Here is a 10592-nt window from a genome sequence, read left to right on the forward strand (position 1 = left end):
ACAGTATGTTTTTTAAGATGTTCGTTGCGGGGACTTAAATGCACTATTTAAGCTATAATTGTGTCACAGTTGTTTCAAAGTCAGAGGCTTGCTATGATACATCGGGTAAATGTTTGTATTGGAAGGAATTTTCATTTAACACCCGAATTTTGAAAAATATTAACAATGACTCTTTAACATTAGTCAACAAATCTGCTGGCAAAAATTATCACTTTAACGATAGCTCTCCTCAAGTCTTGTCAGAAGAAGAATCATTTTCCTCATTAAGTTCACAGTTACCTAGTTTCAAGTCATCAGTTACCTCAATGTATCTGAAAGACTTGAAACATTAATACAATTTAATCAAAAACTGTTTGAACAACTATCTCTAGCTTCTGAAAGTGATACTTCAGAGTAAACTGCTCGTTCTCGTGAACAAAATGCTGTTTCATCTTTAGAAAATGCTTCATCTTTCGATCTTTCGAAATTGATTCTGGAAAACCTAATGTCTCCCATGTGTTATCTAAACGTGCATCAGTCTAACAGATTAAATTCTGAAAATTATACTTGCTTAGGCGCAAAGAATTAAAAATTGGACAAAGTATTTTGATTCAAGAAGTATTTTGCTCCTTATCCTTGAGCAGAAAGTATCACGTTCAGACAGTACTAGTTACTTTGCTTTTAGGAACATACCAGGTTCAACATGCTCCTTTTGTGTATTTCCTTTCTGAAAACCACCTTTTGTAGCAGTGATTTCATTGACAATAATAGACCAAGCAAGTTTATCAAGTAAATATCTTTTTAATCCTGCATCCGTATTAGCTCGTTTGGCTCTCCTCTGATATGCCCCCCTCTTGGCGAGATTTTAATTTTTCGCTCGATACGAAAATCGCCAATAAGGCGATAACTTGGCAACCCTGGTTTTGCAACTTAAACGCTGGAAAGTAGTTTCTCGAAGTCTGTCTTTTTGCACGTGTCTGTGTGGTAGGAGGTAGGTGCTCATATGTTCCGCTCTTAGGGAGATTTTAAGTTGAATACTCTAAAATAAAGTTTCAATTCAAACTTTATTTTAGAGTATTCTTTTTCTTGTTGTTTTTTAATGTTAATTTAGTTGAATTTTCTATTTTAATTATGAGTTCGGTTTGTGATGTTGTCCAAATGTATCAATTGAAATTTTTGAATGAATCTTCTTTTTCTTTTTCGTCAGGTCGTCCAACGTTTGGACGTACCGGAGTCCTAAATAGATTTTTTATATTTAAACTAATTGAAAATAAAGAGGTTTTTTTAGAATTTTTAAGGGAAATTGGTTTACTTAAGAATGAAATGTTATGTTCTAGATGTAATTCTGTTATGAAAATTAAAAAAACTAAAAAATGTTCAGATGGGTTATTTTTTTTTTTGTAGAAAGGTTATTGGGGGTGTTGTTTGTGGAAAAGAAGCAACGATCAGGGGTGGGTCATGGTTTAGTTCTAGCAAGTTGAAAATAGAGGAGATTTTTTTGATAACATATGAGATTTTAATTGGGACCAAAACTGCTGATATTGAAAGTCAATATTTTTTTTCATCACAAACTTTAGCCGATTGGCGAAATTATATTAATGAAGAAATATTAAATTACATTGAATTAAAATCCGAACAAATAGGGGGGGTTGGGAAAGTTATTGAAGTTGATGAATCTAAATTTGGGAAAAGAAAATATAATCGGGGACATGCAGTTGAGGGACAATGGGTTTTTGGGGGGGTTGAACGGGGTTCGGGGAAAACTTTTTTGGTTGCTGTTGGGGATAGGGGTAGGGAAACTCTATTTTTGGCAATTAAGCAGTGGATACTACCAGGCACGACGGTGCACTCTGATTGTTGGAGGGCATATGATACATTGGGGGAGGAGGGGTATGAGCATTTAACAGTCAACCATAAACTTAATTTTGTAGATCCAGAAACTAAATGTCACACTAACACAATTGAATCCACATGGAGACACGTTAAAAGTACTCTACCAACATATATTAGATTAGGGGATTTTAAATTTTATTTAGCTTATTATTTATACAAAAAAAATTGTGAATACAAAAATGAGGATATGTTTGTAAAGTTTTTGGAAATAATTCGCGAAATTAATTGGGTGGAGTACAAAATACAAGTAAAATAAGGTTGTTTTTTTTTTTGGAATTTTTTTTGTCAAAACAAACATAATTTAAATATTTTTGTAAAGTAATGATAATAAAAAATGGGATAATTTCCCTAAGAGCGAAACATATGTGCACTGCCTCACGTGAGGAAGTAAAAGAAAAGTAAAAAAGGTAAGTGAACATATTTTTAATTATTGTGTTTTTAGTGTGTTTCTGGTAGTTTGTATTTTGGTCTGGTTGGCATTTTTGTAGCACAAAAATAGTGTTAATTTCACATAGACCGAGGGCTCGTATCCCGGAGAAACAACGGAAAAAAATTAATGCATTAATTTCATTAAATAATTAATGACATAATTTGAATTTTTCCTGTTGGCGCTAAAAAAGCATCGCTAAGAACGATGTATGACATATGACGTCATACATAGTTTTCTTGGCGACGCTTTTTTGGCGCCAACAGGAAAAAGTCGCCAAGAGGGGGGTATATCAGATTTGTTCCGCTCGTTTACCAGAATAACCATGTGCACGATCATTTTTCTCCATTGTAAAACTCCTGGCATTTTACTACAAGTGATAAGAGTTTTTCTGATAATTGTTCGAATGGACAAAAAGCAGCATTAAACCCCAATGACTCTTTAACACTATAGTCAAAAAATATGCTGGTAAAAATTATCAATGGTAATTTAATGATAGCTCTCCTCAAGTCCTATCAGAAGAAGAATCATTTTCCTCATGAAGTTCACAAAAGGCATCAGTTACCTCAACGTACAGTGGCTCCCAAAAGTGTTCGTACACTTTGAAATTTTTTAGTAAAACCAAAATAACTCAAAACTGAATTCGAATATAAAGTCCAATATTTTTTCACATCATTCCTGTGTCACTCTAAATACAACCCATTGCTTTTTCCAAAATATTGACGGATCTTCTTTTTGAAATGGGTCAAAAACCGAAGAAACAGAGAAATAACACGCCACAAAAGTCATCGTACACTCAAATATTTTCGAATAAATTCGTGATTAAAATTATCATATGCCGTTTTATTAATATTTTTGCATTGTGTTGACCCTTTTAAGTCATTTGGCTTAAATTTTTTGTTTATTTATTCTTTAATATTGTGCTTATTACTGTAAAATGGCTGGTATTCGTAAAAAACCGCAAACACCATTCAAAATTTGAATTTTTTTCCCACAGTAGTGGTAAATTGGTTTGAAATGTCTCTAAATTAGTTAATTTATTTGTTTGTATAGTAAATTGCTTGATGAAATGCTTTAAAGAAAGGAATTGTACCGAAAACAAGGTAAGAAAAGGTCAACCGGCAAAGTTGACAAAATGTGATCGGAGATTTAAAGTTAAAAAAATTATGAAAAATACACATTTGAGTACTGTAAAAGTTTCTGCAGAGTTAATTGAAACATTTTACATCTAATTTTCACCTAAATTTGTTCGCCAATTTCTCTGATTAGCTGGATTAAATGGGATCTCTTCCCGCAGAAATTTTCTTGGTCGTGCGAAAAACAGAAAGCTTACGCTTTTCTTCGCAAAATCAATGATAAATAAGCTAAAAACGTTTTGGAATCACGTCTTACTTACAGATAAAAATTAACTCAACATTTTTGGTTAAATTGTTGTTTAACTGTAAGTAGAAGAAAAAAATTAGGAACTTAATCTTAAGAACTTAGTTGAATCAGTTAATCAGGACGGTGGAGGTGTTTTAGTGTGAGGGTGCATATCAGCATCAGGACTTGGTAGTTTGTAATTTTTTGATGAAATAATGAATCATGCTGTTTCGTTAAATATTTAAAGAACCATTAAAATGCAATTTTTTGCCAAATATCAAATCATTTGTGAAAGGGCGAGGGAAAAGGGGGGTCTCCTCCTAGTTTCGAAATTAAAGCCATAAAAAATAAAATTTATGCTCTCTTTGGTCTTAAGAACAATAGGTATACTCTGAGAAACGCAGCATTTAGAGATCGTCCAAGTGTCTGTAGTTGGAATCAAGAAATGATGTAAAAGATGGAGAAAAATTTTGGAAATAAAAGTTTTGTTTTGAGGACAGGGATATAATTTATCTCCAAATTAAGACCTATACTTCTTTTTCAATAAAATACATGTGTTAAATTTTGTTATCTTCTCATAATATTCTTTTCTTTTTTTTCCCCTTAAAAAAATTCCTACAACCACAAGGCTTTGGGAGGGGCCATGGCCCCCATGGCCCCCCTCTAGATCCGCCCCTGTCCCCGAGAGAGAGTGATTTTTTTAAAGAATGGAGCAAATCCATCATTCTTCCGCCCAATTTTTCGAAATTGAAGTTCTAAAAACGCAGTTTCGACTTATTTCGATGCTGTATCGGGCAGGGGCGATTCTGAGGCTCTCCCCAAAAACTATTTTTAAATTAAAGTCATAAAAATAAAAACCGAAGTTTTAAAGAGATATTCAGTGATACAAGGTGGCGTGATTAAAAACGCTCTCCACCTTAAATTTTTCGAAATTGTAGCTTTTTCATTTTCAGGTTTCATATAGGAGCAGTCGGACCCTCATGCAAAATTTTTTCATCATTGGAGTCTTAAAAGCGCGACTGTGTGGTCCATCGGCCATTTTCCAGACTTGAAGTTAAATAAAAGCAATCTGAAACGATTTTTGATGCTTTCAGAAAGCAAGGCGTTTGGGAATTGTCCCCTGGAAATTTTTCAACATTGAAGCCCTGAAAACGAGATTTGAGAAGCTTTTCAATGGTTTTAGTGGGTGGAGTGGCTGGCAAAGTGTAGCATTTTCAAGACTCTCTTATTTTTAGACCGACTAAGGAAAAAGGATAAAAAATGGTGAGGGGGGGGGGGTGAAAGAAATAGAATGTGCTGGACGTAATTACCTGATCAATAGTCAGCAACTTTTTAAATTTTTTATTTTAAGGTCCTTTTCAAAAGCAATTCAGATTTTTCCCCCAACATTAGGCAATCTTTGTAAAGGAAAAGTTCGAGAATCCTCCACTGAAAGGTAAAACGCAATTTCATGTTATCTTTCGAGACGTTTAAAGGTAAAAAGCGGTTTTAGGGATCTTCCTCCAAAATTTTTCAAAATGGAAATCTTAAAGGTTCAGACTACTTTTGGTAGTAACCTTAGTGAAAAGGCGGTTCGGAGAACCTCTTCCAGCAATGTTTTGAAATTGATGTCCGAAAAATGCCTGCGGTTTTAGGACATCAATTTCTATTATTACTCTAACCGAACAACTAAAAGTAATTTTAAATTTCCTGCAGGGAATGAGAGTAAAGGAGAGAAACATTTTGAAGACCCTTCTTTTCAGATTGACTTGGATGAGATAAAAAAAGTAGGGGGTTAACCCGCGAGAACGCGTGCTACTCGGACGAACACAAGAACGCGCAATGGGTGTTTTGCACCCCAGTGGAAAATTTCCATAATTTAATAAGCATATTTTTCACAGTATTTTTTAAAACTTCCTTTCACCAAACATAATTATTACTTTAAACTTTCCAAATCAACCTATTTTATGAGTGAATTACGCCAAATTAAGACCAAAATTTGAAATTTATGTCATATAAATGCGCACTTACATTAGTTGATGCATTCGGTACACATGACATCAGAATGATTTTTGCAAAAAATATTTAAGCAATTTAAACAACAAGACTCGTTCTTACTACCACAGATATCTCAGCACTTGTACGACACCTTTTTTGTTTTTGGAGTTGGCTCCGTTGAAAAATTACCTCTCAAATTTTAGTTTTGTTTGATGCTTAACATCGCTCTCTGATCCGCATGGTTTTTGACAAGTTGAACTGCCAAATCTTTAATGAAAGGTCTCTCCTTTTTAATACTTATTTGAGAATCTTTGATTAAGAGCAGCAAAACTCTGCGGTTGAATGTAGCTATATTTAGAAGGGCCTTTTTTGTAATCCATGCCGTAGAATAAGCAGATAACTTAATAAATGTTTTCAGTTCATCTTTGCTGATATCATTAGCATTTCTTTATAGAGAAAAATTATATCTAACTCTTTCAATAGGTATTAGTAAACTTCATTATAAAAACCAGAATGCTTTCAAAATTAGAAAATGATGATGAAGGTGTTGAAATATTACTCGCATGCTTCGTATTTCCCAGAAGTTAATAAATAATACTCTTTCCTGGTGTTCTTACATTGGAATGATATTTTTGTTATCCCTTTTGTTTGACAATTTTTTCCAATCGAAAAAGTTTCTCTTTTACTACCAATTATTTCATCATCTACAGATAAATCCTCAGGTTCACTATCAGAATTATGGCGACTATAATATAACTTTATTATCAGGCTCTTCATCAGATTCATATATCTATTAAACATCAGTGGAAACTTCATCCAACAGCTTTTGCAAATGTCTCATACCCTCATCATATGTCATGTAGCGTGACATTTTCGATGAAAATCATAGAATCACAATGACGCGCAAGGTGTGTTTGACCCCCCATATAAGGAATTCCTGGAAAACCGCTGCAGGAATGCACACAGCAAATATACCCTCCATTAGCAAGTGACCTTCAAACCAGCTACACCGGGTTTGATCCATTTTCATTTAAGGGAACTTAAAAAGTTCGAATAAAAAAGTTTTGTGGGGTGTCAAACACCCCCCTTGCGCGTCCTCGCGGGTTAAAGAAAGAGAGGAACTTAATTTGCTAAGCAGTAAGCTGTATCTGTTGAAAAAATTTTGATTTAAAAATTTCTTTTTAAAAGAATTGGGATTGTTTTTCCAACATTATTTGCTCTTCTTTTTGTTAAAATAACTTCACTTTCCCAAGACACGCTAGCCCTTTTCTTTAAGGGGTATGGATTCCCTGACCCTTTCTGAACACCACTGCCTGGTGCCTCCTAACGCAGGGTTCTGAAACTTTAACAATTTGCAGCACCCTTTGAAGAAATAGAATTTTCTCACGATATCCTATTCTAGTTTTACATATATGCAAATACTTCCTGCGGCACCCATTCCGGAAATCTCTCATCTAAAGTGATAATAACAATTATTATAATTGTTATTATCACTATCATATTTATTTATTTTTATTTTTGAGCGAAAAGTTAGGAAAATATTTTTGAGCAACTAAAACCAAAAATTATTACTTTTATTTTAATTTTTTCCAGATTTTGGAGGGGGCCAGGCCCCCTCAGCCCCTTCCTTATATACGCCCTTGCAACATCATGGCAGATATGTTTCCCCTTGAAGAAGGAAAGAGATTTGTGGACTGCTTTTTGGTACCAAAATGAAAGGTGTCAATAAAATACTAGGCTATATTACTATTATTTTATTGCTATATTACTAATGCTGCATTTAGACCATTTAATGCTGCTACTGACACAAAGGATTTTTCAAATAAAGATTTAACGAATATTAAAGATGATAAAATACAACTGTCAACATTAACTTTTTTTGGAGTTTACAAATCTGATAATTTTGTTAAAGAACTCAAATTTATACAAGTACTCCGCAGTGTAAAATCAACTATCAGGTTTGCTTTTTTCTAGATAGAAATCACCATTGTGTCAAAACATTTCGAATCCATTGGAGAGTGGATTATCTTCTGTAATTTTACCGCCAAATAGTGACCTAAAACGTTCTTATTGGATTAGTGAATGTGTGAAGAAAACTATTAAGGCCATTGTTGCCCCTCGCACGAATCCTTCAGTCACTGTTATAAAATCATTACCATCATCTGAATGTTTGTTAGTTCTTCCCCACCCCTCCGGAAACTGCAACTTCCTTTGCCAAAAAAATCTCATTTGGTTACACGTACTGGTCAGCGGGTGCATTTCCCGGCTAGGTACCAAGACATCGTGCCTTAAAAATTAATGATATTTTTTTTTCGGAAAGCAGATGGTGTGGTGGCACTAGCACCAAGACACCCACTATTTTCGGAGAAGTTTTCTAATCTCGAATCTGGCTATGCTGCTTTCCTCGCAGATGTTGCATTGATTCTGGCGTGAACAGTTGTCATGCGTTGACTCACGCAACCAACTTATGTAAGTAATAAAACTAAATGATTATCTCTTATTCACCAACTCGCCTTGTGAATCTCCATCCAACAACCTATCGCCCAAAATATCTCAAATTTGCTATTAATCCTTCAGATCCAAATAGCCAAAAGTGTACTTAGATATTCTCATAAATCCTCTCAATTCCGGCCACCTCATTCCATACACTGCAATAATTTGCCTTCTGGGTACACTGGTGGAATAGTCTTCTTTGTGGTCTAGCTTTTGTAAATTTTGCAAGATAGTGATTTTTGTTTGTTTTTCTTTACTTCTGTTAGTGCAATACATAGTCCCGTTTTCTGTCGGAAACATTCTGTCACTAGAAGGGCTTATTCCTGCTCATTTCCATATCCATGAATACAAAGAGTCGAAAATTATAAAAGCTGCAAAAATGTGCGGCTGATTCTTACGAGCCTTCAAAGCTTGCTGTCAAGAGTGAAATAAAATTATATGTGGAAATAAAAAAAAATAGGAAGCAAATACTGGCCACCGAAATACAACGGTCTAGACATTAAAGAGCTGCATCAGGCAAATGTTCCAGAATGTATTTAATTTTAATTACCCCGTTACGACAAGTATTTCTCGTGCTTACGCTGGATAAAAACTTACCTTAAATTGACTATAGCCCAAAACCGTCTGAACAGTTTAGCCTTGGGGGCCTGTTCACAAAGAGAGGAATCTTTGTATGGACAATTTTATAAAATTATTCTGTGATAAGAAGAAACGGCAACTTTCTGTGATAAATTGTTCTTAGTGTTACAAATTAAGTTAATTTTTTGATTAGTATAGAGTCTGTATTTACTTTTCATTTGAACATAAAATGGTTTTTATGTTTCGGAATCGGTGAAATATATGGGGTAAACGTTTTTAAATTTTCCATTCTAGCTCCCCCCTTGGGAAGGGTCTAGATCCACCACTGTCCTAAGTTTATCTTTTTTAGAACTGGGTTAGATTTAGGTTCCAAGTTATTATTACAATTATTATTATATTCATTTCTTCTAGATTTTCTTCTTGTACTCTCGATTGTGCTGTTGTATAGTAAAAAATCATCCATTTATTTATGTCAAAATTTTCTGCTTTATATCTTCTATTGAGTCTTTTATTACTTCAAAAGTAACTATAGTGTCTGAACTCGTCTTTGTCTCATTACTTGTTTTGTTATAATTCCCTTGTTAATGGAAAACCTCTTTCCACAGAAACTTGAAAATATGAAAAAGTCAAAACAGCAGTAGGCTTGTCAAATGTGGATATGCTGTTTTAAATTTTTGTGTTTGAAGATAAAATACCAATGTTTATTAACAGGGTTATCCACCACATTCTAATGAAAATCTACATCACCAAAATATTTATGCCACCAATTAGAACACGTGTGTGTCAACTGGTCAAAACAATACATCACAAGTCACAGTAGCAAACAACAGCAGCATTGGATTACTGTAATATATTGTGAACTTTGGACAGTAGTTCCTGGGTTACCAAAAATATAGGCCCTTTTCTTTAAATATAGGATTCACAGGAAGTATAGGATTTTTTTTGAACTTTTTTGTAACAATATACGATTTGTAGGAAATGTAGGGCAACTTTGAGCCCTGGGAACACTGAGATCGACTTTGAGGGTGGGGGACTAATCCCCCCCTTGCTATGCCACTAGTAAAAACCTGTTTAAACCAATGTTTTCCTATTTTAAAAATTTGTAAAAAATGCATACCAAGTTCTATTTGTAGGACCATAGTAACTTTTTCTGAACATTTTTCAAGACCAAAAGGCGAAAAGAACTTTTTTCTTAGCCTCAATACAATGCCTTTTGGATTATTTTTCACCATCTTTTGCTTTATTTACTTCAGTTACTTACTCTAATACTATTTTCTTACTTATTTTACTTACATATTTTATAATACCTTTCTTTCCTTTTAAGATAAAAAGGAAAATAGTCGACTCATTTTTTAATGTAAAAATAATGCACGCAAAAAATATTCATTGGTTCAATCTGTCAAAGCAATCAAAGGGCTGTGTCATAAATAATAGTTTGATGATGGTCATCGTTTAATGGGAGATAACATAACAAAACTCATTGTAAATAGTTAATTATAAAAATTAAAGATAAAGTTATACTAATTGAATTAAAAACATATTTAAAGACAGTAAAGAGTTGATTCAATCATGAAACCAATACAAAATAATTTATTGGGTCATTTAAAAATAACAAACAATAACCTGAGTTCAGAAGAAAAAATATATGCAGTTACATATATTTAAACTAAACATAATATCAAAACCAATTTCTAACATTGCTCTATAGTCTACATCACACGTGTAATAATATTGACTTTAATTTATTACCAAGTTTTAAGCTAGTAGAATTTGGGAAACATAAAAATTTTAATAAGAGCAGTAGTATCATTAGTCTGTAAGAGGAAAAGGCTGCAGATGAATTTCAACATCTAAGTTCATAAAGATCTTGAAGTTAAAATAC

This window comes from Uloborus diversus, chromosome 3 (genome assembly GCF_026930045.1).
Source record: "Uloborus diversus isolate 005 chromosome 3, Udiv.v.3.1, whole genome shotgun sequence".
Classification (NCBI taxonomy): Eukaryota; Metazoa; Arthropoda; class Arachnida; order Araneae; family Uloboridae; genus Uloborus; species Uloborus diversus.